The following is a 25,392-nucleotide window of genomic DNA, read 5'->3' as shown; positions in this document are numbered from 1 at the left end:
TTTTTTTTTGTGGCTTAATGACCCAAAGAAGGGCGTGTTACGTAAGGGGTGGAAACACAGAAACGAAGAAAACCTATTGCCACGTGGTGTCAGTTCGAAATATGCTTATACATGTTTTCAGCAAACGATAATGGACTTGTAATGGCAACAATATCCTGAAGAAGGTCGTTCCAATCTTTGGCAAAACAGGAAAAGAAGCATACTGAAAAGGTAGGAGCTCGCGCGCGCGGGCGGTAAACTTGCAGTGGGTGACCGGTGCGGCGAGATATGCATGTGGGTGGCATGGTGTAAGGTGCGTTATTAAGCGATGAATAGGAAAACTTGTGAAAAAAAAAAGGGAGAGTGTGCGTATTTGGTGACGTAAAGAAAGTGGCTGCAAGCCAGATTCTGTTCGATGTCGTTATTTAACTGCCACGATAAAGTAAGGAAAAGAACCAAGAAAACCACGGCGGCCACACTTCGATGGGGGCGAAAGGCCAAACCACCCGTGTAATTAGATTTAGGGGCACGTTATAAAGAACCCCAGGTGGTCCAAATTATTCCGGAGTCCCCCACTACGGAGTTCCTCATAACCAGGTCTTGATTTTGCAACATAAAACCCCACAATTAATTTTTTTAACAAACAAACCAATGATCCATGACACGAGTATAGTGTACGTCATAGTGGAAGAACAGCAATAAATAGGCAATAAAGCACACAAACACACACAAATAGTGCAACAGCTCTGAATATAGTCAGCGCTTTCTGATGTCTTCTCTTCTTTTGTCGCCTTTACTGCGTTGGCGCAGTGTTTTCCATATGAAGCCGCACCAACAATTTTAAGTGTAGGCTGTATCAAAAATTGTACCATACCACAATTCAACAGTACCACAATGTACCGAAGACCAAAGAAAGCAAGAATTGTTGCGGGTAGGAATTCCTTTCAAAACCTAGAAACAAAAAAAGCGCTAAGATATGTGCGAAACCGCAAAATTCTGCCATCACCAAATAATATTTACTATGTAATTCTGTCGTCTGATGAAATGACAAAATCACTTGAATTCCTTGCTAAAGGCCTGGAGGGCACGCCTCATAATCAGGTCGTGGTTTTGGCACATAAAACCCCATAATTTAATTAAAGGCCTGGAGGGTAGATTCACGTCGTTCATGTCATATAACTTGCAAAAACCAGCTTTAACGTCAGACTTTAATGAGCTTGCATTGCCTGATTTAGCTCAAGTTATCCGATACTTATCCTTGTCAGCTCCTGATCCTGATGGAATTACAGTGCATATGATAAAACTTTTATTCGAACTATCTCCTTGTGACCTCCTAACCATTATACACTATTCAATAAACAAAAGGCCACAAAAGCGCTGCTGCGATTTTTGAAAACTACCGGAGTGAGTGACCGTCTGTGATCCGGACTGAGTGATCGTCAGTGATAGAGCAGAGATCTATGCTACGTCGGCGATATCCCCAGCGGACTTTCTATTCTCTTAATCTTTCTCTCCCCTTTTCCTGTCACCCAGTGTAGGGTAGCCAACCGGGCTCAGTCCTGGTTAACCTCCGTGCTATTCATTAATCATTCTCTCTCTCTCTCTCTCAATAAACAACGCCTGTATACCATACGATTGGCAAGTAGCTAAAGTAATCCCGATACCTAAAAAACAAGGAGCAGGTTCCATAGAAAATATCAGACCTATTTCTCTTCGAATATGGTCAAGCTCATAGAGAGGGTTCTACATTGCAGAATTACTGTCTGGATGACGGATAGTTCAATATTAAATCCAAATCAAATATACTTCAGAGTTGACTGCTCAATATGGTGTGCCCATGCTGATTTAGAGAGCCGCATACAACTTGCTAGAAAAAGAAGACAATATGCTGCTTTAGTGACACTAGACATAACTAAAGCATATGACTCCGTGGAACATTCAGTGTTACTGAATGTCCTATAGAGTCATAATGTCCCAAAATATATTATTGCGTAGTTGGCAGAATGTTTGAGATCAAGAGAATGTTATTGCTTTAAGGATGTCTGCTCCTCGTCTATAATTCGAACAGACTGGCGGTGTCCCCCAAGGAGCAGTCCTATCTCCAGTAATATTTAACATATTAATGATCTCCATTCCAGCTAGTAAGGACGTGCAAGCTTACGTTCATGTAGATGATATTGCATTCTTCGCGGCCGACAATGACATTTACTCTCTATACCAAAAGTTGCAAAGATACTTGAGTATGTTTGAGGTGTGGCTTCAGACATTTTGCGCGCCATCAAATGTAAGTAAAAGCGCAATCTTGGTGTTCCCACTAACAGATCCAATTTCAATCTCTATATTTTATAAACAAGAACCCATTCCCCAGGTTGAGTCGCTTAAATACTTAGGAATCATTTATGATTGAAAACTCAACTGGAGTACACACATAGAAAATGTAGCATCTAAGGCACAGCGTGCATTGGGTTTACTGCTCAGACTGAGCAACCGAAAATATGGGCTGCGTAGGGACTCTCTCATAATGATATACAACATGTACATGCGCCCAATATTGCAATTCGGCTGTGTATTGCTCTCAAGCAGCCCTGCTTATAAAACTAAGCCTCTGGTTCTTTTGGAGCGTGAAGCCCCGCGCCTTTGTGTAGGACTCCCTATAGGTTTGTGGCAAACAATGTTATTTATCAGGAAGCCTACCTGCCAACATTGCCCTGCAGATGTTCTTAACATCTGCAGGGCAATGTTAATGATCATACATTTAATGATCATAAATGTATGATCTTAACGATGCATACATTTCTAAAATTTTACAGCTTTCGAATTAGACGATCTGAATATGTTTTTGTCAATGATCCAAACTCCTTCTTTCTTGCTCATTGGCCACGCTATCACTCACCCCAAATTGTTTTTGTGGCACTAGGCTTCAGCCACAGGGACGTATTTGATGCCATTTGTGATTTCATTCAGTCAACAAACCGAATAGCATTTTAAATCCCTACTTTTACAATTCTCTTAGTGATATTTGAGCGTTCAATCATGGCATTACTATTATAAATTGTACTGAATCTGTTTGGTTACTAAATTGTACAGTAATTGTGGTTTCTAGAAACAGTACCTAAAGGTTCAGGTGCCCAATTCTTGGCCAATGTACGTGCCATGTTTTAAGGACATCATCATCATCATCATCATCATCATGAATGGAAGCAGTGAGCTTGGGCGCAGCAGCAGAACACCATAGACGGTAATAGGTAAGCGTCACGCAACAACAGGTTTTTATTACTGTTCTGATAAACTTCAAGCCGGAAAAACCAATAATTTAGCATTTTACCACCGATCCTACTTAATGTGCTTGAACGGTTCAAATAACTAACCGTGAAGCAGCAGTGTACACATGTTGGCACCAGTTTAGCAAAAGTTCTACATGATGTGCTCGCACTTGACTGCTATGGCAAGATATAAAAACAGCTAAGACGCAATGATTGGAACAAGGCCTGGCCGACCAAATTCCGAAATTAAATCGATTCGCAAAATGATCGCTGCACAGCCAAAATGAGAAGGTTCGGGTATGCATCGACAGTTAACGTGTTGAGACGAGGTCGTAAGCGCTGGCTGGCCATCTTTCACTCCCCCATCCCCCTCCCCTCGTATAGGGTAGCGAACTGGACAAAGTCTAGTTAACATCCCTGCCTTTCCTTCCTCCCTTCTTTCTTTAGCAGTTGAAGTCCCAGCTAATGAAAAATCATTCGAAAGACACAGCGGTATGGCGAACTGTGCAAGAGAAATAAATTATAATTAGCTATTTTGTTTAGCGTCCCAAAGCTGCCTAGATGGGCTATTAGGAACGCCGTATAGTGGAGGGATTCGGATTATTGACCCCACGGAGTTCGTTAAGTGCACCCAATGCACAACGTACGAGTGTTTTGGCATTCCACCCAGACTGGAATGCAACCGCCACGGCCGTAAGTCGAACCCCGAACATCGTGATCAGCAGCCGAACGCCACAACCACTGATTCGCCGCGACTGCTATACGAAGCGGGGAAGTCAAGTGGCTAGTTATACGGCCAATGGAGCCGTGGAACCAAACGTATCACGTATGTGTCGCCTGTACCGACTGGAAAGGCTGTAGCTTCCGCACTGAACAAAATTAGTCCTACAGAGTGCAGCTGTATCCAAATTACTACGAACGACCTTTGCACTCGCAACACGCGTCCCTGGCTCGCCGTGTATCACCCGTGCTCGATGTGGCGAGTCCTCAAGTACTTCGGCGGCAGAGTTTTCCTAGTGGCAGGTCAACCGGGGATAACAGCATTTCCAAGGACGGCAGGGTCGGATGCAGTGCGTGTAGGATGCGATTAGGCGATTAAACGCTTGACTTCATCTGGGGATTTTCTTTCTTTTAAAAGAAAGGCACCTTGGGGGAGAATTGTTTGAGTGCGTCGCCGTATATAACGGTAACAGCAAAAGACGGGAGCAGTTCAGAGCAAGCATAAACCTCGGAAGAGGTTAACTTTTGCGAGCACAAAACACAATAAAAGTGGACAATCACTTTAGCATACGCTAAAGAGGATGAAGGGTAATAAGCCTGCGCGTTCACGAGACATTCATTAAATTACTTTACATTCTCATTCGAATGCGTTGTTGCTTCCTATTACTTGTTTTCTCCCACCAAAGGTCGTGGGATCTAGTGCCTTAATTAACTGTACTTTAATTAACTTCACTTTAAGTAACACCAAAGGTTGTGGGTTCGAGTGCCTTAACGCTATCTTTGTTGGTGGCACCATGGTGGCACCATGAATTTTGGTGCCATTAAGCCGGACATCGAATTTTCCACCCATGAACCACCTAAGGCGTCGCCTTAAAAATAATCTTCCACGGTGTCTTGTGCAGGAACTGTAACGTTAAATTCCGCATAGTTCCCTTTTAAGTGGTGATCTAAGCTATTCTTGGTGTTAGTAATTTTAATGAGGTATTGTTGTTGCACCTCTTTTCAGTTTATTATCGGTGGACATTGCTGTCACAAGATGCAATAAGCAATGTGACAAACTGTGCTAAACAATTGACCTCTGCTGGAACTGTGTTTATGTGCCGCATGTGGAGACTTTTTTTTTTTGTAGTTTGTTGACAAAAGGCTGGGTGCGCATTTTAAGTCGTGCGATAAGGAGCACACAGGTGGACATGTCGGTGCAAACATCGCCTTGTACATTCACGCAGATGAATACATTTCATTCAGCAAAGTAAGCGACAAGTTGCTTACCATGTGTCAACAAAGTTATATGCACGAAGAAAGGTGGGAAATTCAGAAGTTTTATCATGTTATGGGGCCCAGTAAATATATGTAATATGCCCTAAAGAACATACTAAACATTGCTGTAATTGTTTTAATTTGTTCAATTTGCTCATCCTGCGTGCTCTCTATTCATATTTCGCGCATCTCTCTGACTGAGTGCAACGCAAGAACAATCATTGCAAGCTTTCTTTTTTTCATCGCACAGATTCGGGCATTAAAAATAGTTTGTATGCAGAGGTAAGTCTATAGTGTGCTGTGTAAAACTTAAATAACCATTCAGCTACCCGCCGGGGTGGATCAGTCAGCTAAGGCGTTGCGCTGCTCAGCACGAGGTCGCGGGATCGAATCCCGGCCGCGGCGGCCGCATTTCGATGGAGGCGGAATGCAAAAACGCCCGTGTGCTTGCGTTGTAGTGCACGTTAAAGAACCCCAGGTGGTCAAAATTAATCCGGAGCCTCCACTACGGCGTGCCTCATAATCAGAACTGGTTTTGGCACGTAAAACCCCAGAAAGAAGAAGAAGAACCATTCAGCTTAACCTTTGTTTTGTTATTTAGATGTCACTACAAGTACCTTAGGTGCTCGGCGCTGAGTGATGACACTGATGAAGCTCTGAAGCTTAACATGTACTCTCCATGTACGGCAGAACACTATGGCAATAATACAAAAAAAACATGCCTTTGAAGGCACTATCACTGTATCCGCGCCCGTGAACTGTTGGGCTCCAGAGAGAAAATAAGTCGCAAGCCTATTTTCAGATGCTAATCGCGTGCACTGCCAATCTGCTGTCAGTGCCGATGCCGTGTAAGAATAGTTTTTTTTTTTTTTGCAATCGCAGCAAAATGCATCTCAAACAACCACAACTTCTTTTGACTGAATGCAATGTCTCACTCTGCTTATACATACTGATGTGATCAAAACAGCACATCTACACCACAGAAGGATTTTCCTGCGTCAAGGCTAACGTCAAAAGCGTATCACAAGCAGGGTCAAATACTCGCGTGTCAAGTAACTGGCAGAACGAATGCCATCTGCGATATATAAAACTGTCAATGTCGGCGTACGGCCCTTCATGTCAGAATCGTTAACGAACAGAATGCCGCAGCATTGAACATCCATATCCGTATGGCCACCTACACTAGTTGCCAAGGCTAGCATAGATCGCTGGATCAACGACTCGCGGAGGACGAAATGTGCGAGAGAATGTCCCTAGTAGTGCAATATAAATGCAATGCAAAACCAGTCTCGATTGATATAGCAAGCCAGAATACGGCGCCCATCAATCACGCACTGAAAGCTATGCAGGTATCTCCGACGATCCCGGACATCTGCGTCCTACAAGGCCACGTGCATCATCTGTCGCGGCTACAGGCCTGCTTGATTGAGGAGGCGCTTGCAGGGAGTGCTTTAACCTTGCAAACTTCAGTACATAAGCGAAACCAATAAATCCTGAGCTGCTTATCGCCCGACAGCACATTCACGTATGTGTATATATATATGCGTTAGGTACGGCATGTTCTGTCGCAGCAAATTGGCTTGTCTGACCCAGACAACCCAAGTTACAATCCTGGTTTTACGACAAGCCTTTCCGCTTGATCACCCACGCATTATTTGTTGAAAGTGTACGTAGTCAAAAAGTAAATATTAATTCGACCGGTGTAAGTAACAGGCTCAGCTCGCGCAGTGTTTTTCGTTTCCTCGTAAGTTTTCTCCCTGTTTTTTTTTTTTTACCCTGCAATGCGCGATCTCTAAAACCGTTCGATCGGCGAGTGTGTGAGGTTAGAGTTTTTTAAATTTTTACATCACTTCTCAGCGTTTCCTGCTGAAAGAAAGCACTAACACACAAAACATACAGCACTGCTCCTTCGTGGGCTCATTGCTGAATTACCACAAAACCAAATCCCCCCCTCCCCTAGCCCACTATCCACACTCTCCTCTTCCGAACCTTGGCCCATACTCATGCAAAAGCACTTACGCTAGAATAGTCCGTAAGAGCAGATACCAGCCGATCGTGACGACGGATATATTAGTGAAGGCAGACGGCCAATGGCGAACGGCACTTACGAGCGAGAAGCTTCGCGAATTCGGCCCCTACTTTTTTGAACTACGTCGATGATGAAAGAACCATCAACGACGAAAGCGTGATACGAGTGATTCACAGAAAAGAGGCGCATGCCTATAGAAACACCTCGTAGTGGTGTGGCATCGGTTTGCATACTAAAGCTCCGCTTCCTGAATAAAAATACGGTGTACGCAGCCGGATCGTGGCATGCGCCTGACCTTGACTTTGGCTTGTAGGTCACAGGCCGCACAGGGGCGCGCGGTTAAGAAAATATGTCGAAGGTGTTTCCAACAGATGACCCACAGCCGTACGAGAAGACTATATGTCTGTGGCATATGGGTCGGGTACCGCCCCTTTGTGGGAGAACTCTTGCGTGTGTGCAGTTTGATGCGTAGTATATTTTGTGTTGTGTGCTGAAGAAGAAACTTGTCCAGCCAAACGCAAACTCTCCCGCATTCCATTACAGCGGTGAAGGAACTTTATGTTGCCAGCTCTGATCATCACGTGAACTTCGCGCAACAATTGAAAACAAAGATACGAGTGCTGCCTTCCAACAAATATTCTTCAGTATAGTTTTAGAAATAAGCAACAACAGCGAAAAGATTTTATTCTATCCTCAAGGAGGAAGAGGCTCGAAGGAAAAACAGCAACAGATTGTCAAGCACTCAATACCAAAGTATGCATGGACAGCAAGGAAGTCCATACAAGTCACAGAATAAAATATTATGCTGGAAACATATCGCCTTCTACAAAGGCACGTCACTGTAGGCAGTAGACGCCAGTTACTGGAATATGTTTTTGTGCGCGGGATACCTGTGACGACGAGATCTTTCTATCTCGATTTTTTGTGGTGTCTTCGTAACTTGTCGGTTTTACTTGTCACGCCCTACTACGTACTTTGACGCGACAATATTAAAAAGAAGCGTCACGTCCATCTCCATATTCACGTAGGACCTCGATTTGCGTTAATATGGGGAAGTCGAACTCGCACACTCTTGCTTGGCAGTAGAACGTCATAGACTCGGCGCCATGATGGCCGGCACAACTTGTTGGTGTATAGTCGGTTACTTGAACACACTCTACGTGTGATGACACCTGTGGCGTCGAGCAGCATTCACAAATGCCTATTTCTTCCTCATCAGATTGGCCACGTCTCGAATCTGTACTTTGTTAGTGCAAAGAAACGATTGCGCACCTTATTTGCGATTTTCCTTGTTTCAGAGCACAACGAAAAGGACCCTGCCCTACGCTCGACAGCCGTCCTCTTAGAAAACAGTCTTGGTATGACCCTAGCCCCAGCCGACATCAGCCTGGGTTGCTTTGAAAGCAATTGTCTTTTCTTTATTAGTATCTGGACTCAATGAGGAACTGTAGGACTTCGCAATCAGTTGCCCAGTGGTGAGTTGCCAACAGGACAGGTACTCTGGTTAAACCTTTTGCCTTTCATCTTTTTTTATCCTTCTCTCGCGCTATCTCTCTCTATAGGTGTGATAAGAATGTGCTTCGCGCCCAGCCTCTAACATACATACCGCGGTGCAATACCTATACATACTAATGATGTTCGATGACATGAACGGAATGCTTTGTTATCCGCACCTTTTCTGCCTACAATTTCTTCTTTTTTTCCGACAACATGAAAGAGACGGAACAACAAGTTTTAGAGAAAGTTCTAGAGATGCCTGATTCCTTATCATACTTGTCTCCGAATCATGGGCCATCCTCCAAGTCACACCACTTCGCATTATTCCTGTGTGGATGAATACAAAGACCCATCTTCGAAAATTTTGTGGAGTCTTCAAAATCCCCAGCTCGAATGCACGATGATACAAAGTAGAGGTTCACAACGCGCGCCTCTTACATCTCTCAGACACGGTGCGCTGTTTCCGGGTTCGGTACCGAACATGTGTACTAGAGTCATTTCTTTCTTTTTCCAGTTCTTGAAGAAATTCAGGTCACTAAAACCACGGTTTTTGCCTTGACCGAACCAGAGCAGCTTCCGACGTGATCTCCGGAGTGCCCCAGAGTAGCCGCGGACACTTGCATGCAGTGCAGCCGAAGCACCAGCCCTATAGTATCCACTATACTGAAATAGAACACAAAACTCCACTCCGCCATCACTTTGCAGCGTCGCACGACGCCCTTCCGAGTTGTTCGCGCAGCTTTAGGACTAAGCTGCTAACACGTCGTGCTTCTCGAACATTCGCTTGATCACAGCTCAAGGTGCGGGACATACACGGCAAAGAAAATGGTCGACAAGCACTGCGCTCTCTTCAAGAGCGGGACAGTACATTGTGTGATAAAACGAATGATATACCTTGCCCTGTTTCCAAATGTACGCCAAACAAGTTAGATCTGAACGCTGATGCAGTTGTTAATGTCTTGAGCTTTGCCGGTCTGGAGCATCGGTTGGTCGAATTGTAACACACCAGTACGTCCGACAAATCCGATTATACTGCGGCGCTCACAGGCATGCGCATGTAGCCCACTACCAAGAGCATGTAGTTATTTCGGCAGCGCTGCACTGAACTTTACTCTGCATAGCGTAGCGTCGTTTTGCCTGGACGTTATGCCCGCTGCGCTCGCACAATAGCCCAGTCGCCTCCTCAAAGCTCCCCGCCGCAGCGTTTCCCAGATCGCAGGTGCCGGCGCTGGCCAGGCGGAAATAAGTGGCACCGGTTCGCGAGCGCCTTTTGCACGCACGCACGCGCCTACGAAAATTCTGCGCTTCTTGCCTCGTGACACATGATCAGCACCAGGCACTGCAAAGTACAGGGGGCAAGCTGGAACACAACAGTCTAAAGGAAAGTGGAGCAGTGGCGGCGAAGTTCAGGAAGACGCAGAATTCGAGCATTGCGTGTTTGCATCTATGGCGGTTCGTGTGTGATTGAAAACAAGAAAAGTAAGAACAAGTCGCACCCAGTAAACGGAAGAACGCCAAAGAATTCTGATTCATTGCTACCAGAGGAAAAGGAGGAGGGGTGTTGCTTGCTGCAGGCGCCCCTAGCTTCCAAAAGTTGATGGCAATTGCTCCGCCTGAACGCCACCTATCAAATGGGATACGGTCACAAACACTTCGCGGTTCAGCTAGCCACACAAGGTATCAAAAACAGGTTTACACAGAGCTCAATACGTTGCGCGATTTCCAATCCACGACGGCCCACACTGCTCACCTTTCACTTCCCAACCCTTATCACGAATGAACTTTAGGAGGAGCTGAAGCACTTCCCTCATAAATATCCAATATCTCTGCGGGAACAAAATATCAGTAGCATTTGAGTGCGGTGCCTTCTTGAGCTCGAGTTCACCTAATAATATCTTACATTCTGCTTAATTCAGGGCAATTTAGTATTTAATGATCAATTTCACCAAGAGCTTCAAAATTCACACACGATGATGATGGGCCAAGTCCTGTCTTGCACCGCCAAGCTGGAGTTTGCGCTGACCCTGTACGGATACGATATGGGAGAGCAGCATCAGTTCTGGTAAATCCCTTAATCACACGAAGTTGATGCGGTGGAGACACCAACAAACGGAAGTGGCTTAAGATGGCCTTTTTCATGCCTCTTTATGCATTATATGGAGCCTTGTTCGTTGGCTTGAACTGTAGCGCTTTGCGCGCCAGACGGTCAGCGGCCTCATTGCCTGCTAAGCCGATATGGAAAGGTATCCACTAGAACTCGATGATATCATCCAACTTCCTGTAATTATTTAACAGCATGTAATGCCCGCTTCTTAAGAATACACTTCTTAAGAGGAAACCCACGCAGTCGTAATTGCAGCGCAGCCTTGCTGTCTGAAGAGAAAACAACAGGCTGTGGCTGATATATCGGCCTCAGCCTGTTCAGTTGCCGCAATGCTGCTGCAATAGCGACACTTTCGCATGCCGTAGAAGACGCGACGCAGTCAAGTCTGGCAGCCCATGAGACTTGGAGAGTCGGTATCACGTACGCCACTGCACTAGCTCCATCCTCTTTGTCAACAGAGCCGTCTGTGTACAATTGAAGCTGTCTGTCGGATATTCTGTCGAGGTGTTCTACCACCAAAGATTTTGCATCTGCATTACGTGTAAAGCGCTTGGTGTTAATATGCGGAATGTTAAGTTGACATCCCAACATTGACTCTTCATCCACAGTGCTTCGAGCATACTGTCGATTAGGTCCCTCTTCCAGCAGGCGAACCAACTCGTTTGCTGAGGACAAAGGCGTGAAATGCTCGGCTGCGTGGCCCCAGAGGCGTCAGTATTTTCATTTAAGTTGACGAACTATTTTTTTTGTCTGTACCAGGTCAGCAGTACTTTGTACAGGACGTCGCACAGATACTACGAATGTTTGAAGACGTTCTGAAGCCTTTTGAAACCTCTTGAAGTCTTTTGAACTATTTTGAGGTTAGCCATCAGGTGCCTAAGTGCGGTGCCATCAGGTTTCTGGATATAAGGCTGCACATCACGAGGTGGCATATATGTTGGCAATGAAGAAACATCTTTTCTGGCATTGCAATATTAGTAGCAAGTAGATTAAGCATTTCTATAGCGCGAGGAGTTTCTGTAGTTTATCGACTGTCTATGACGGTAGTGGTGGTGGTAGTCGTCACTGCAGCTGCAGCTGCTTTATAAGCTGCTTTATAGCCTGGCCACGTAAACCAGCGATTGCTCCAGCTGAGCTTGCACAAGAGATGGCCCCCATGAGATCTTTTGATGATCTGATATCGTTAGAAGAAGAAGTAGTAGTAGAAGAAAAAGAAAAGGTTAGATGGAAAGTTCGTGACCAGATAGCGCAATTTGTCGGTGCGTGCAACAAACTATAATGCTCTACATCTACAGCGCAATTCGTTTGAGACATCATTTTACTTTCTCAGGATGACCCCGCGAACTCCTTCTAGAGGCATGCTTTTCCCCGTTATTTTCCCAGGGAATATTGAAGGGAACGAACGAAGAAGTAACGTCGAGCGGGGTAAGCACGCTGATACAAAAATGTGTCGTAATTCCACACAAAAGGTATGAGTGGTAACGTGTGCCAAGCAGCGCGCGAACTGACGTAGTCATCTGACGTAGTCGAGCCCGCAGTAGTACGAGCTTGCAGGCGCCAGCATGCCGAGGTGACGGATGGCCTGCCTAGGGACGTAACGGCACGTGGTCTGATTACAGGCTTGCTGTGACCGTGCCTGACCTGGTGCGCCCTGAGTCTGCAATGGGCGGTCCGACGCTCATACGCTCACCGCTTGGTCGAACGCGCCGAGGCCCGTGACGGGCTGATGCTGACAGGCCCTGGCGCAATACACGCTCGGATAGCTTGCGATTCCTCGCTGCGCCTACTAGCCAAGAGGATACGGGAGTTACAACGGATCCACTTCATCTTCTTGCAGGCGCGACCGATGCTGCACATGCTGCTTCATCCATTTTGCGCGCATCTGCTCACTGATGCCGTGCGCCTTCGGAGAAACCGAAGACGTGCGACGAATGAATAAATCTGTTACTTATTTCCAGATTGAACGAGTCACTTGCAGTAAAGCTGTTCGCTCTAACAAAACCAGTTCTGCTTATATATACGGCACACAGATTTAAGAGGAACTGTGGTAACACGATGACGCGTACAGGAAGCCCCACATATTGGAAGCCTGGTAGGCCATTGAGACACATGACTAAGCTTACAGTGTGACTCTGTGAGTACACACTGAAGGTGACAGACTTGAAAGGTGTACTAAACTGCCGCAACTGCCATCACTACGCAAGGAATGAGACACATGTCGACTGCACAGACAAGGACTGCGGTGGACCCACTCTGTCTGGGCAGAGAACTTCAATATGGACATTTGAATTTTCACTCGCAATCTAAGACACTGTGACATACAAAGTTTACAGTGCAGGTATCATTAATTCTTCTCTTCTTTTTCTCTCACTGTCATATGAATGCATCACAGAAGAGCACGTTACACGCGTGTGATATGTACTACAACGAAACTAAACCATATTTCCCATCATTGCACAGGAGACCAGAAAAGACCTCGAAAACGCAGGCAATGACCCCGTCACGCAGACACTACTCGCACGGCGTGTATACAATGCAGTAATACATCGCGTCTTCACGGGTAATTTAGGACACTGCTGCTTACAAACTCTATAGTACATCAATCGCCCTTCACGCTTTTTTTTTCCTTCACCGGAAAATAAGTGCTTGATGCTACACAGTTTACATAGACGCTAGACGCGGGCAAAAAAGAAGAAAGGAAACAGACATAGGAACGACGGTGGGAGAAATGAATGACCCTAATTTGTCATCGCACACAATCCATCACTTCTCTCGCATTGAACGCACGAGCAGCTCGCTCATCACGTCATCTACGCAAACTCTTGGCGTTTATAATACGCGGCAAGCCAGCCACCCAGAAAGAGAACGCGCATGCGAGCGCGGCGTTTTGGCGAAGCGTGTACATGGTTGCGCAAGGACTGCGTCGCCGTCGCGTGTCACTTCTCTATCGCGTTTCACAAGACGACCTCGCGAGCCGGCTCTCTCAAACGGCGCGGTGCTTTCTAGGCACAGAGACGAAGGGGGCGGGATGGTGCGCAGGGGTCGCTGGAGCCGCGACAGCTGGGGTTAATGTGCGCTAGCATGCCTAATCACATCTCGGTGCGAACGGTAGTCCACTAGAGTGCGTCATTGTCCTCTGACATGCTTCCGCAGAGGTGACTACTGGCTTGTACGTTTTAGTCTAGTGGTGGTGCTGCTGCTTCAGCAAGGTTCGAGGAGGTTTAGACGGGCAGGCATGGCCGACAGTTGCTCTGCCAAGTGGCGAAAGACAGACACACTATCAGTTCGTCAGGTGTCAAGCAATCTAACGTCGCGTAGCAAGGACATCAGAAGGCGTAGGAATTTTTCTGTCATCACTAAACCACTTGAAGGTTTGCGCGAAAAAGAAAAAAAAAGAACATCTGCATTATCATCTTTCATGCAGCGTCTTCATTTCAGCTGTACAGCACGAGCACTGCCAAGCGACTTGTTCCACGCTTTCAACTCCATCGTGTGAGTACGTACAGAGGGGAGTGTAGGCCGCACCATCCTAAACACCCTCCTGGCGTATACACTCATCCATGGTGCAATTCATACTCTGTGTAAGCCTTGAGCACACTTCTTTAAACGAATCACTCGGAAACCCTAGCATGCATGGAGGGGCTCACTGAGGCAACATGGTTAGTGACCATGCGAAATCATGCGTTCTGCTCATCACGGTACGCGATGCATCTCCATCTCATTCTCAAAAACTGGCGCTTCAAGTTGGCTAGTGAACTTAGCATATTGATGCTAAAATGACTTCACGGATTCACGTGTACATTTACTGGGCTCCTACCTGCAGCTCAGACTTTCTCCTCGACGGCTACGACTGGAATCAACGCTTTTGTACCATCTGTGATTCGGCGCTGCATTCACAAACGCCAATGTGTTTCGCATTAACATGGCAGATTTAACCCTGCTTGTGAAGTAGGTGTTCGTGATGACACTATCGAACATCTCTCTTCTGCAGTTGGCTTCTATTTTGACAACATAGAGGGGCACTGTCCTCTGTTCTCGATTTATCGTGCAGAGTCGTCCGCCTTCTAAGCGTAGATCTCTATAGGCTCCAGACCTAGACAGGTGTCTACAGAGCTGCGTCTAAAAGCGATGCTCAATAGCTTTAGACGACAGGCTTATGCTAAAGATTATGACCCCACGCCGGAGTGAATACCCTTCTTTCCGCGTTTATTTATCCTTTTCCCAACATTCCCCATATCCCCCATGCATAGAAACCCATATTAATTATCTGGCTCACATCCCGTTTCTTTCTTTGTCTCTCTCAAACTTTATACTCGTTTAAAAGAGTGACGTCTTCCCACGACTAAGCCACTTGATCACGCACGACTGGTGTGAAAATTTTCGTTGTAGTTACAACTTCTGGTTTATTTCTCATTGATAGCTAACACTCGGATAGTAGACGAAGTGACCTTTAACTTATAAACCATCACACGCCAATATCCCCCAAAATGCCAATATAGCTCTTCCTCATGATGACATCGAGCTTGTTTCTTTGAGCGCAACACTTCTAAACGAGGGCTAAGTTTGAACATTCAGAGATAACCAGCCTTTTCTGCTGTTAAAAGATCGGGATACGTGGTTCGCGGTGCAACTGCTTCAAGATACCTCGTCGAATGTGCTGAGACACCCCTCAGTGGAGTCCGCGAACTGCAGTTTGGGTAACGCAAGATTGCCGGGCTGCCCTCTCACGTTTCCTTTTTAGCTCTTTCGGTTCCCGCCTTGCAGTGTCATTTCTCACGCTGTGTCCTTTCACGTAGTAGCTTAACCTCAATTGCCACGCGCTGTTCCCCCCATTATGCAACTGTGTTCGCGCGCGCGGCCTTTGCCTGCCGCTGCCCTGCTGAGCAGAGGCAAAACTCATTTTCCCACGTCTTGTCTTGGTTCCGAATACACCACGGGGCGGGCGCACGCAGGTATTGTATAGTTGCTATGTATAATGTATATACCCCTACCTCACATCCACCAATTCTGCTTCATGCTCATCACTTGCTTGAAAGTATAACCAAAAACATGCCATATATCAGAGCCCCCCCCCATCAACCTATACTGTTCACTTTTTCTTCGTGAGTAACACTGAGGCACGTGCCGTACACACGCACAGAATGCGCAATAAGTCCTGGCGCACCCGTGCCATTTTCCTTGTTTCAGGGCGCATTCTGGCCGCCTTGATTCAGGTCACTGTTGTGTGCGTGCGCGCTCCGGTTATAAGAAGCGCCGGCCGACTCCCGTGGAGGTCCCTCCTCCTGAATCATCCAAGAGACCGGCAATAACTGGCCCATTCTGGGCAAGACAAACAAAGTGCGTAGGAGTTTCGGTTAAAAGACGCAGTGGGCTACTGTGACTGCTTCGTTTTGTAATCGTATAGCGGGTTGAGCGCGCCAAAAAACTTACGAATCAAGCCTATAGTGGAACAGACGGGACGACAATAACCGACTTAGTGTGTGTAATATGAAGAAGATGCGTACTTTCTTCGGTTATACGATACGACAAACAGGGCCGCTACAGCTGCTCTCTTGTGTGGAGGCCACAATAACCGACGAAATTCCTCCATACCGGACAGATAACGACCGTCCAGGTCACCATTAAAAATCTTCCGCGATAGAATTGCACCATCGTGCCGGTGCCCTTCGCGTCCTAAATCAGAGGAAAGTGTCACCACTGATAATGGACACATACGCTGGATGAAATAGAGTGAGAGACAAGGAGAGAAAGCGAAAGATAGAGAGAGAAATCAAGAAGAAAGCGCAGTTTGCGTAGAAACGAAAAGCGTCCGCGCGGAGAAAGTAGCGAGGCGGAGCCGGCATTCCAAGCCAGACAATCGCCGCCTAAATCGCTGTTTGTCCATCGGCATGGAACGCCCGTGATTGCGTATATGCATTTATTTACTTTGCTTTTCTTTCTTTTGGATGAGACTTTTCGCTTTCCCAAACGGCGCACAAAGACTGGCCACCCCGCACGCTCTATACGGAGGAGGCGCGTTCCCTCGCTGCTTATAAAGTCACGCCGGTCGCAGTGACGAAAGCTACGATTTGTCAACCTGAACCCTTCCCCGCTTCCTTACTGCTGGCAAAAGGGCCAAAAACGTATAAGTACTAAAGCACTGTGCCGCTGTCGTTTCCTTTGTTTCACAAATAAAAGACTCGGGCATAGGTACGCAGCCACCAAAACGAAACGTTCTCCGAATCGAAGTGTAAGCGTGCGTGCGTTGTATACCGAATGAATGGCGACTGCTGCCCACCCAGCCGTAGCTCCAGGAGAACCTTTCAAACGCTCGATTCGTGTCAGGTCGACGCCAGGGGCGGCGGAGATGTTTCCAAACTTCATTTCGATGCCGACCGCAGGGGTCGCGCTGAGTAGGTGGCGGGGGGTGCGTGCAGCGTGATTCGCAGCCGCGACGTGATAGTTGTGGCATAATCGATGACGTAACGCGCGCTGAGGACCATTAGACGCCTCGAGCGTAATTACTGCGCGAGCGCCGCGAGGGGCCGGGAGGGGAAGCGCGCGCAACGATATACCGGTCGTGGCGAGGCGTGAAAACGGGGAAAGCTTGAAGCAATGCCGCCGCGGGAATGAGGTCGGTCAGTCCCTTGTTTTGTGCTGCGATGGAAAACCTACGTTATTATTTTGTTTTGTCTCGCATTCGGGTTTACATACACTGCGCTAAATCGTGGATCTGCTTATCTCATGCGCGTAGAAGAAGTCGTGGGAGCCTTCCGCTTAAAACCGCGGGGTTTTATGTAGATACGTGGTTTTTATTTGAGAGAGAGAGGTCGTTGAAATCAGTTCTTCAGTTGTCATTGGGTAATAGAGCGAGTACAAATAAGTTATGTGGATCATTGGTCAACTTGGGAATCTAAGTAAAAACGAAAGAAGAAAGAAAGCAGACGGTAATTTGCAGCGAGTAGGCTGTGGGATGGCCCCGCCGGCGAGCCTTGGGAGTCATCTATATGCGCAAGGCGACGACAGCGCATGCAGTTTCTGAAAACGACGGAGCAGTGCAGCTTCCTCAAATGCACGGTGAATACTCAAGTATATATGCCTGCGTGCATTGTCTGTCGTTCTTTCTTCTCTGCCGTCTTCATGACCTCTCCCACAGTGCACAGTAGCAGCACGGACGCAATTGTGGTTGACCTCCCCGCCTTTCCTCGTTTCTGTCCCTCTCGAACGAGACCGCCCTCTATCCGAAGCACCTGGCGCTTTTCAGGGGAAGTGGAAGTCCGGAAGACGAACGGGAAGCACGAGGCGTCAATTAAGTTGTCATCGAACATGCAAGTATTGTGAAATGCGGTGACGATGAAGACCCGCTAGACACGAAGAAAAGCAGCTGTCGGGGGCTGTTATGTAAAAGGTAAATCATCGCTGCGAGCCAGTTGCTTCATTAGGCAGCGAGGAAAAACAACATCTGTGATGCGAAATTTGGATGCAGACGTGAGAAACACGTGCCATAACCCACGAACCACGAATTCACACATGAAACAGTCATAGAAGCCAACTGCACTGTAAAAAGTTGAGTGATGAGCATTCCATCGCAATGAGAAAGTGATGAGCGTGGTGGAGGTGGTACCACCACATGAGCGTCATCAACGCGCGTAAAACGTATTTTCATACTTATGCCAGCTTCCGAACACAGCAGAGAGAGCGATGTCTACAATTCTTACATGCGTCCATGTACTTAGCTTATAAAGTGCATGTCTATACCGACATCACGCAAAATATATTTTTTAATTACTTTGTTGACGTTGCTGCTCCATTGCATTGAGCGCACAGCTTAAATTTGCAATGCCCTTTATATCACAGGAGCTCCACCACACTCTCAACTTAAAATCAAACTCGAAGCCTCAATTTGAACAGATTTCTTTAGCAGACCACCAAACGATATAGGCGGGATGCCTAAGCTAATGCCCTTAAATGAAGCCTTCACCAGTCTAGAATCGTGCGTTGAAGTCGGAGTGTGGCGTAATAAGTCCAACGAGTTGTGCATTGCATTCATCAGGAGCTGAAATCTGGGAGCTCATGAGTTTTAGATATTGACTTGTTACGGTAAAAAAAAAAATGCAAAAATGTTTCAGGAGAAAACACTGAAATGCAGCTGCTATACGAACTGCACGTTTATTTAAATTTGCTTTTTTTTTTTTCAATGTGCGCACAATGAGCTGAGGCAAAGATCATTGTCAAGTCGTTATCACGGGCTTGCTCCGCTTCGGGCCTCCGCGCAGTCTGTACAGGCAATCAGGAGCAAAGAAAACCGCTTATTTTCTCAAAGACGAGAAGTAAAAGACCGGAGTGCCGTCACACTTCGCAGAGGCAGAGCGACGGCGTAATCGGCAGCAAGCCCGCATTAGAGCAGTGTGAAACGGACAAGCCACGTGCCCGATGTGTGAAGTGAGCAGCAAAATGAAAGGCCGAGAGCAAAACAAGCACACGACCCCCCGGCGGGGCTTGCTTCTCTTTAGGTACAAGCAGTCAGCTCAAGCGTCTCCCATGAAACGCAGCACACAGGGAAGCGTCGAGTTGCAGGAGGACGCACCATGGGCCATGTTGTTCGTGATGTTGCCCGATTTCACGCTCCAGAAAACGATGGCGTGCGCTCTGGTTTCTGGATTTTTATGCGTTAGCGATACGACAAAAAGCGTGCGGAGAATACGACCTGCCAGTACTCGTGAAACGCGGAATTGGACAGTTGCAACATGTCAGAGAACGGAGACCAACCTCATGTCAAAACTCATGACCAACCTCGTGACAGTTGCAAAGATGTCAAAGAATGGGGACCCGGTGGCTCAGCCCTTATAGAGTTCTGCTTGCAGGCGCTAGGTCACGGCCACATTCTGGTTGAGGTGAAATGCAGAAACGTGCACAAAGAAGAACTGCAGGTGGTCAATATTAATCCGAAGCCCTCCACTACGAGGTACGAATACAATAAAATTAACAGTGCAGGGTAAGTTTAAGTGGCAAAGGTTAGTACTTGGCTGCTATTAGGTGCCGCATTTCATACATGATGACCATATCCGTCTTTTATTGTTTTTCACCCTTCATCGTTGAATCTGGAAACCCTGCACCACCGTTATGGTCTGGATCAGCCACTCGGCAGGCTTTTGGTACTCTATTTTCTTCCAGTAGATGTGATGCGACTCCGTCGTTGTGATCATTTCACATATGAACGCAAAATAAACAGGATAATATAAAACAATAGCGGCCTATTTAGGTAACTTAGCAGAGTAAAATACTTAACTCACCGCGAAGAGTTTGAATTCTTCACACGGATCCGGTATTTCAAAAGCTCTTGACAGTGCGCACCAGAAACCTCCGGCTGACGCCTGCTAACTACCGCGAAGAGAGGAGGTCAACCTAATGGCGTCTCGGGAATTTGGCGCTGAGCCGTGCTCCCTCAAGGGCTGCAGAAGATAGCGCCAACCTTTCCCTTTCCCTCAAGAACCACTTATCATCATCATCGCATACTACGCGCACACCGAGCGTTCATTGCAGGGCTGCACTGACTGAAAGTGCGTGCGCTTATTGACAACAGCTTGCCTTTAAAATCGAGTTGCATTTGTGGAAGAATGTGATGTCTATGTCAGCGCAATGTGATGTCACTGTTGGGTTTCTTTTGAGCACTGCGGGCCTAAGGACACGTCCAATGGCGAAAGAAAAAAACACAATAGAAGCAGAGAAACCAACCAGACGCACGTCCGGTTTGCTACCCTACGCAAAGGCAAAGGACGTAAGAAGAAAGAAAGAAAGAAAGAAAGAAAGAAAGAAAGAAAGAAAGAAAAAGAAAGGGGACAATACACTGAGGTTGTAGCTTCGTTTGGAGTTGGTACATGTGCAGTATCCCTGAAGCGACATACTATGTACTTATTCATTTTATTGGCCAGTCCAGTAAGGGCTCAACCAATAATTATTTGTCTTCTTGCCTGCACCAACACATGCACTATAGACTGGAGGAGTCTAGAGGTGAACAACAGCGGGTTAAAATTTATCGGTGGCCACGAATGCGCACATGCGATGAAATGTAACTACATGGTATTTCTTTCAAAACTTGCGTAGCATGCCACCCATAGGAAGCACCGCGCACGTTGCGCAGCATTTGATTCACCTGGACTGATATTCGTTGGTTGTTTCTCTTCACCGTATTTCCCAGCACTGACGTCAATTTCTGCGTCTCGCTGATGCGATGTAATGTGCCTTGTTACTCTTCTATTTCTTTTTTTTTTCTTTTGCAAATCTCTAAATTTCTCTCTCTCTCTCTCTCTTTGTTTTAAGGTGAAACTTTCTTAGGCTCTTTCCCCCACATTACGTGGATAGCTGTCTGGCCAAGTACAGCTGGAGTCAAAGGTGGTGATTTTGTGGACCGATACTGATGCCAGTGAAAGATATGTGAGCTCGCAAGGGTTTTAATGTGGTTTGTAATGCGGGAAGCTACTTGAAGCAAAGCAACGTGACAACACCCACACGCCTCGGAGCATTCACCAATAAAGCTAACAAATAAGTGGCCCCAGCTACATACTTCTGCAGGTCTACCGCATATCGTTTGACAATCATCTTACGACGGTTTCTGCCCAGTTTCTTGTTTATTTTTTATATTTTGTTCCCGCATTCGCCACAGTTTCCGTCAGCGATGTTTTTCATTCGGAGACTTTTAGTTTTTGGGCTACAACGCGTTCAGGTTGGTTCACGATCCCACGTCACAGTTTCAAGTAAAGAAGTGTAAGAGACACGTTCTTCCCGTTCGCCTTTCATTCCGGCGTGACAGTAACGCCTATATACAAAATAAAATAAGGCCTAGTCGCAACGCCAGCGGACTAATTTACAGATTCTTATCGTTCGTTTTCCTGCACTGCACCACCGCTGCCGCAATTTATGCTACAGTCAGCTGGGCTCGGTGGGAAAGAATGCACCAAGTGCCTTGGCTGCTTCATAGCTTAAATAATTAGCCGTCCGAGTTGCCTGGGAAGACAAAGCTGCCGTTGGAGGAAACCACTGGCTCATGCCCAACATTCCGGAGATGCCGCTGTAAATGATGGAGGAAATATCGCGGCGACTCTAACGGGAAATGTTCTTTTACAAGGTAAGTGGAAGCCACGTTCTTTGCGATGAAGGCAGCGAAAAGACGCCATGCGCAAATAGAACTTGGGAAGGACTTAACGGCACTTGGCAGCACGTAACATCCACTCTCCATGCCGCTATATTGAAGCCTCAGCTTTGGAGTACATTAATTCACGGAGAGTGGCACAGATTATTCGCATTCCTGATCGCGCAGCATAATTTACCACGGGAGAGTGAGCCACCGCCGGGAGTGTTGATATCAAGCTGTCGGTATAGGAACCGTAGGGCAAATCAAGTTCGCCAGAACGCATAGACGCATGCCTGTCGATCCAAGGAGTATTAAAAAAAAGAAGGCACTGCTTTTTACCAAAGCATCGTGTCGTGTTCTTTTGACAGGAGATCACAGACGTGTAGCAGAGACCACCGGGAATACCAGTATATATAACCGAGGGTGCATTTTCCCAGGCGACTATTCGCAAAAATTGACAATAACGGATTATTAAGGACAGCGATGGTCGCTGGTTGGTTATCCGTAATGAGGAGGCTGTTACACACATCATACGAACATGATATCGTTATTCGCTTGACCTAGAGATATCTGCAACATCGATGTCCAGTAATGACCTCAGGGATACGACCTTCATAAAGCTTATCAGATGCATAGGGCCTCCGTAGAAGGCGGCAGAAATCGATTCTGCTGTCCCAGAACTCGCATTGGCACGGATTCACAACCGCCAGGCCAACCGAAACTTTTTTTATGCGATTTTGTTTTAAACCCGATGCACTTACACTCCTCACGCGCTGTAACGAATCATCGTGTAATCGTGCGCCAGGTTCACGGTCACTGGCGCACATTGCTGGCCAGGAGGTGTAAGCTGGACAAAAGGGTACTACATCGATTTGGAAACGACGTGGCCTTTTTTTTGTGTGTGTGTGCTTCACTCTCAATTTATAATTTTTTTTTCGGTCGCAACGTTATGCGCGTCGGCTCCTCACGAATTCAGGCCTCGGCACGGCGTGCAGCGAAAACCGGGCCGCCAAAAAAAGGGAAGCGCTGGACGTTCCTCCAGAAAAACGGCTAACGTGACTCACGAAGGGTGCGCGAACCGGCGTGCCGCCTCTTATGTAAGGAGGGCACAAAACGCAGTCCTTCCTCCAAAGACGCACAATGGAGACACGAAACAGAAATTGGATCCCCGTCTCGATCCATACACGCGGCGAGAAACGACCAAAGGGCAACAAGGTGAAAGAAAAGAAAGGCACTCACCGATTTGTAAGACGGTGCACGCCGAGAGGTTACTCCTTTGAAAGGAGTGCCGCGACCGTGAGATTCCGTGGGAATCCAACGAGCTGCGGTGGCGTCTGCCAAGCGATTCGTGCGTCACTCGTCTTCACCACTGGCCTTGGCGGTCTACTGACACTGTTGTTCCTCGAGCAGGATCTACGCGCTGTTGCAGCATCGTGTCAGCACGGCATGACTGAGACGAAGGGAGTTTCCGGTCAGCGGCGCCTTTCCATACCCAAGACGAAACAAGAATCTTCGAAACCGTTTGTGACAGGATCACCTGCAGTTTGGCATTAGTGATTCGGTGTACGAAGCAGCCCCTCTGGTCAACGCACAGGTCGCTCCGAGAAGAGAAGCACACGCCCCTTAAACCTGCGGGGAGGTCAACGGGGTCGGGAGCGGTTCAACAACCACCGAACGATCAGCCCGCCGAATCTTCGGAGCAGGCCGACACTGCACGGCAGCGCACGGTCACCACACCGATCCGAGAATCTCACTCTCTTCGACGACGACAACGCAAGCACCGGTGCGGTCCAAAGATTGTGAGAAAGGCCGCGGGCGATGACTGAAGTCACTTTCCACGCCGGCACACAAAACGTTCCTGGCTCACAGAGCCAATGACACGGAGAAAGAACAACGCAGCGACCGGCACGTCGCCTCTTCTTGACCGCTCGCTTGCTCCCGCTGCTCGCCAGCGGTCGTCCACGCGTAACCTGTTGGCTGCCGCCACTGAGTTCTGGAGCAAACGCCGCCGCCCGAGGAACTCGGCGATGGTGATGCTGAGGATACCGCTCGGGCGAGGAGGATCAGCTGAAGCAGGGGGAGTGCCGCCGGCACGGCGGCGTACACCCAGAGAACGGCGAAATAAATAAAAAAATAATATATCAGAGGTGTCCAGAGAGGGCAGGCGAGGGTGAAGGAAACCAGTTTTTGTTTCCCGGTTTAGAGGCGGCAAGGTCGCTCACCGGCCGCTTGGCGGAGAGAGATCTCGCAGCTCAGCGGGTTCAGCTCAGCGTGTGGCGCTGAACAGTCGTGCAGCGGCTGGTCGACGGAGGTACGACCGAGGATCGCTGCTCGTTTCGCCGACCGGCGCTTGTTACGGCTAGGAGTCGCTGTGGAATCTCGGCGAGTGCGCGAGGACGGCGGGAGAGGCAAGAAGGCGAGGAGACCTTACGGGCGATTCGGCGGTTGTGTGTTTTGTCATCGGAGGAGCCGCTTATACGGCTGGACAGGGAAAGGGTTGCTTCACCCTAGGGGACAGCGAGCGAGAGGCACGAGAGGAGGAGCTAGCCTTGACCGCGTCTTTTCGTCTTCTCTCTCCCCCCACACCGGCGTTTAATGAACGCCGCGTCGAGGACCGGGATGCGGCGCGAGGCGAGTTTATTTAATGGTGCGTAACTTCCGATTTTGAGGACGGCGCTCCGGAGTATAGGGTTACCTCGGCTTCGTGCTTCGGCGAACGATGCCGCATTAAGGTCGCCGCGTATACAAGGATGTAAATACTGGGGCGCGTGTTGGGACACCTCAATTACTGAGGTTTTCTTGCCGTAACTTGCCGCTGGTTAAGGATCCTCCAAACATCGCTTTATGCATTGCGCATTTGTGCAGACAATGAGCGTGTCGTGGCTCATGACGGAAGTTTTTAACTCCTTCCAAACAAGAACTTCGTTTCTTTTTGTAGCCGATACTCTCACGGCAGAGAGGGAGAGATGAAAAGGTTTATTCCGGTGTAAAAGTAGACACATTTTGCTAAAGTATGTTTTGGATGATTATCAATCTTGGTTGTACATTATTGCCTAATTATCAATATCTTTCCCAAATCTCGTTTCACTTCTAATAGACGGACTAAAACATTCTACTGTTTGCTTTTTCGATCATTAGGACAAAGAGCCATCCTTGACAAATCAGAATGTTTATTCATTGACTCTGATCCACGTTATACATTCCCTGCGCACGCATATGTTAAACAACATGTGTTATTTCTCTCTCATATTTCGGTTCCCTCATCCCGCTACCCTTGTTTAGGGCAGCCAACGGAACGCCTTCTCGGTTAACTTTCCAATTGATATTTTTTAGGAATGTATGCCTGAAAGGAATCCTTCATCGTTTTTACGGCCTGTTGTTGAGGAAGTAGTTCGCACTTGTTTTAGTTCCCTTAAGAATAGCTCTCCGTGCG

General features: G+C 47.4%; 1 protein-coding gene across 1 annotated transcript in view; it reads right to left on the bottom strand.

Annotated features, from left to right (window-relative positions):
* The window catches only part of LOC119455654 (protein artichoke), a 71,313-nt gene extending 46,991 nt beyond the window's left edge, over nt 1-24,322 (bottom strand). Inside the window, exon 1 of the mRNA XM_037717070.2 lies at nt 23,199-24,322. The gene's annotated coding sequence lies outside the window, so the exon portion shown is untranslated. The remainder of the gene's footprint in view (nt 1-23,198) is intronic.
* Nucleotides 24,323-25,392: the final 1,070 nt, after the last annotated feature.

Source organism: Dermacentor silvarum, chromosome 6 (assembly GCF_013339745.2).
Source record: "Dermacentor silvarum isolate Dsil-2018 chromosome 6, BIME_Dsil_1.4, whole genome shotgun sequence".
NCBI lineage: Eukaryota > Metazoa > Arthropoda > Arachnida > Ixodida > Ixodidae > Dermacentor > Dermacentor silvarum.
This window is presented reverse-complemented; position numbering and strand designations above follow the sequence as displayed.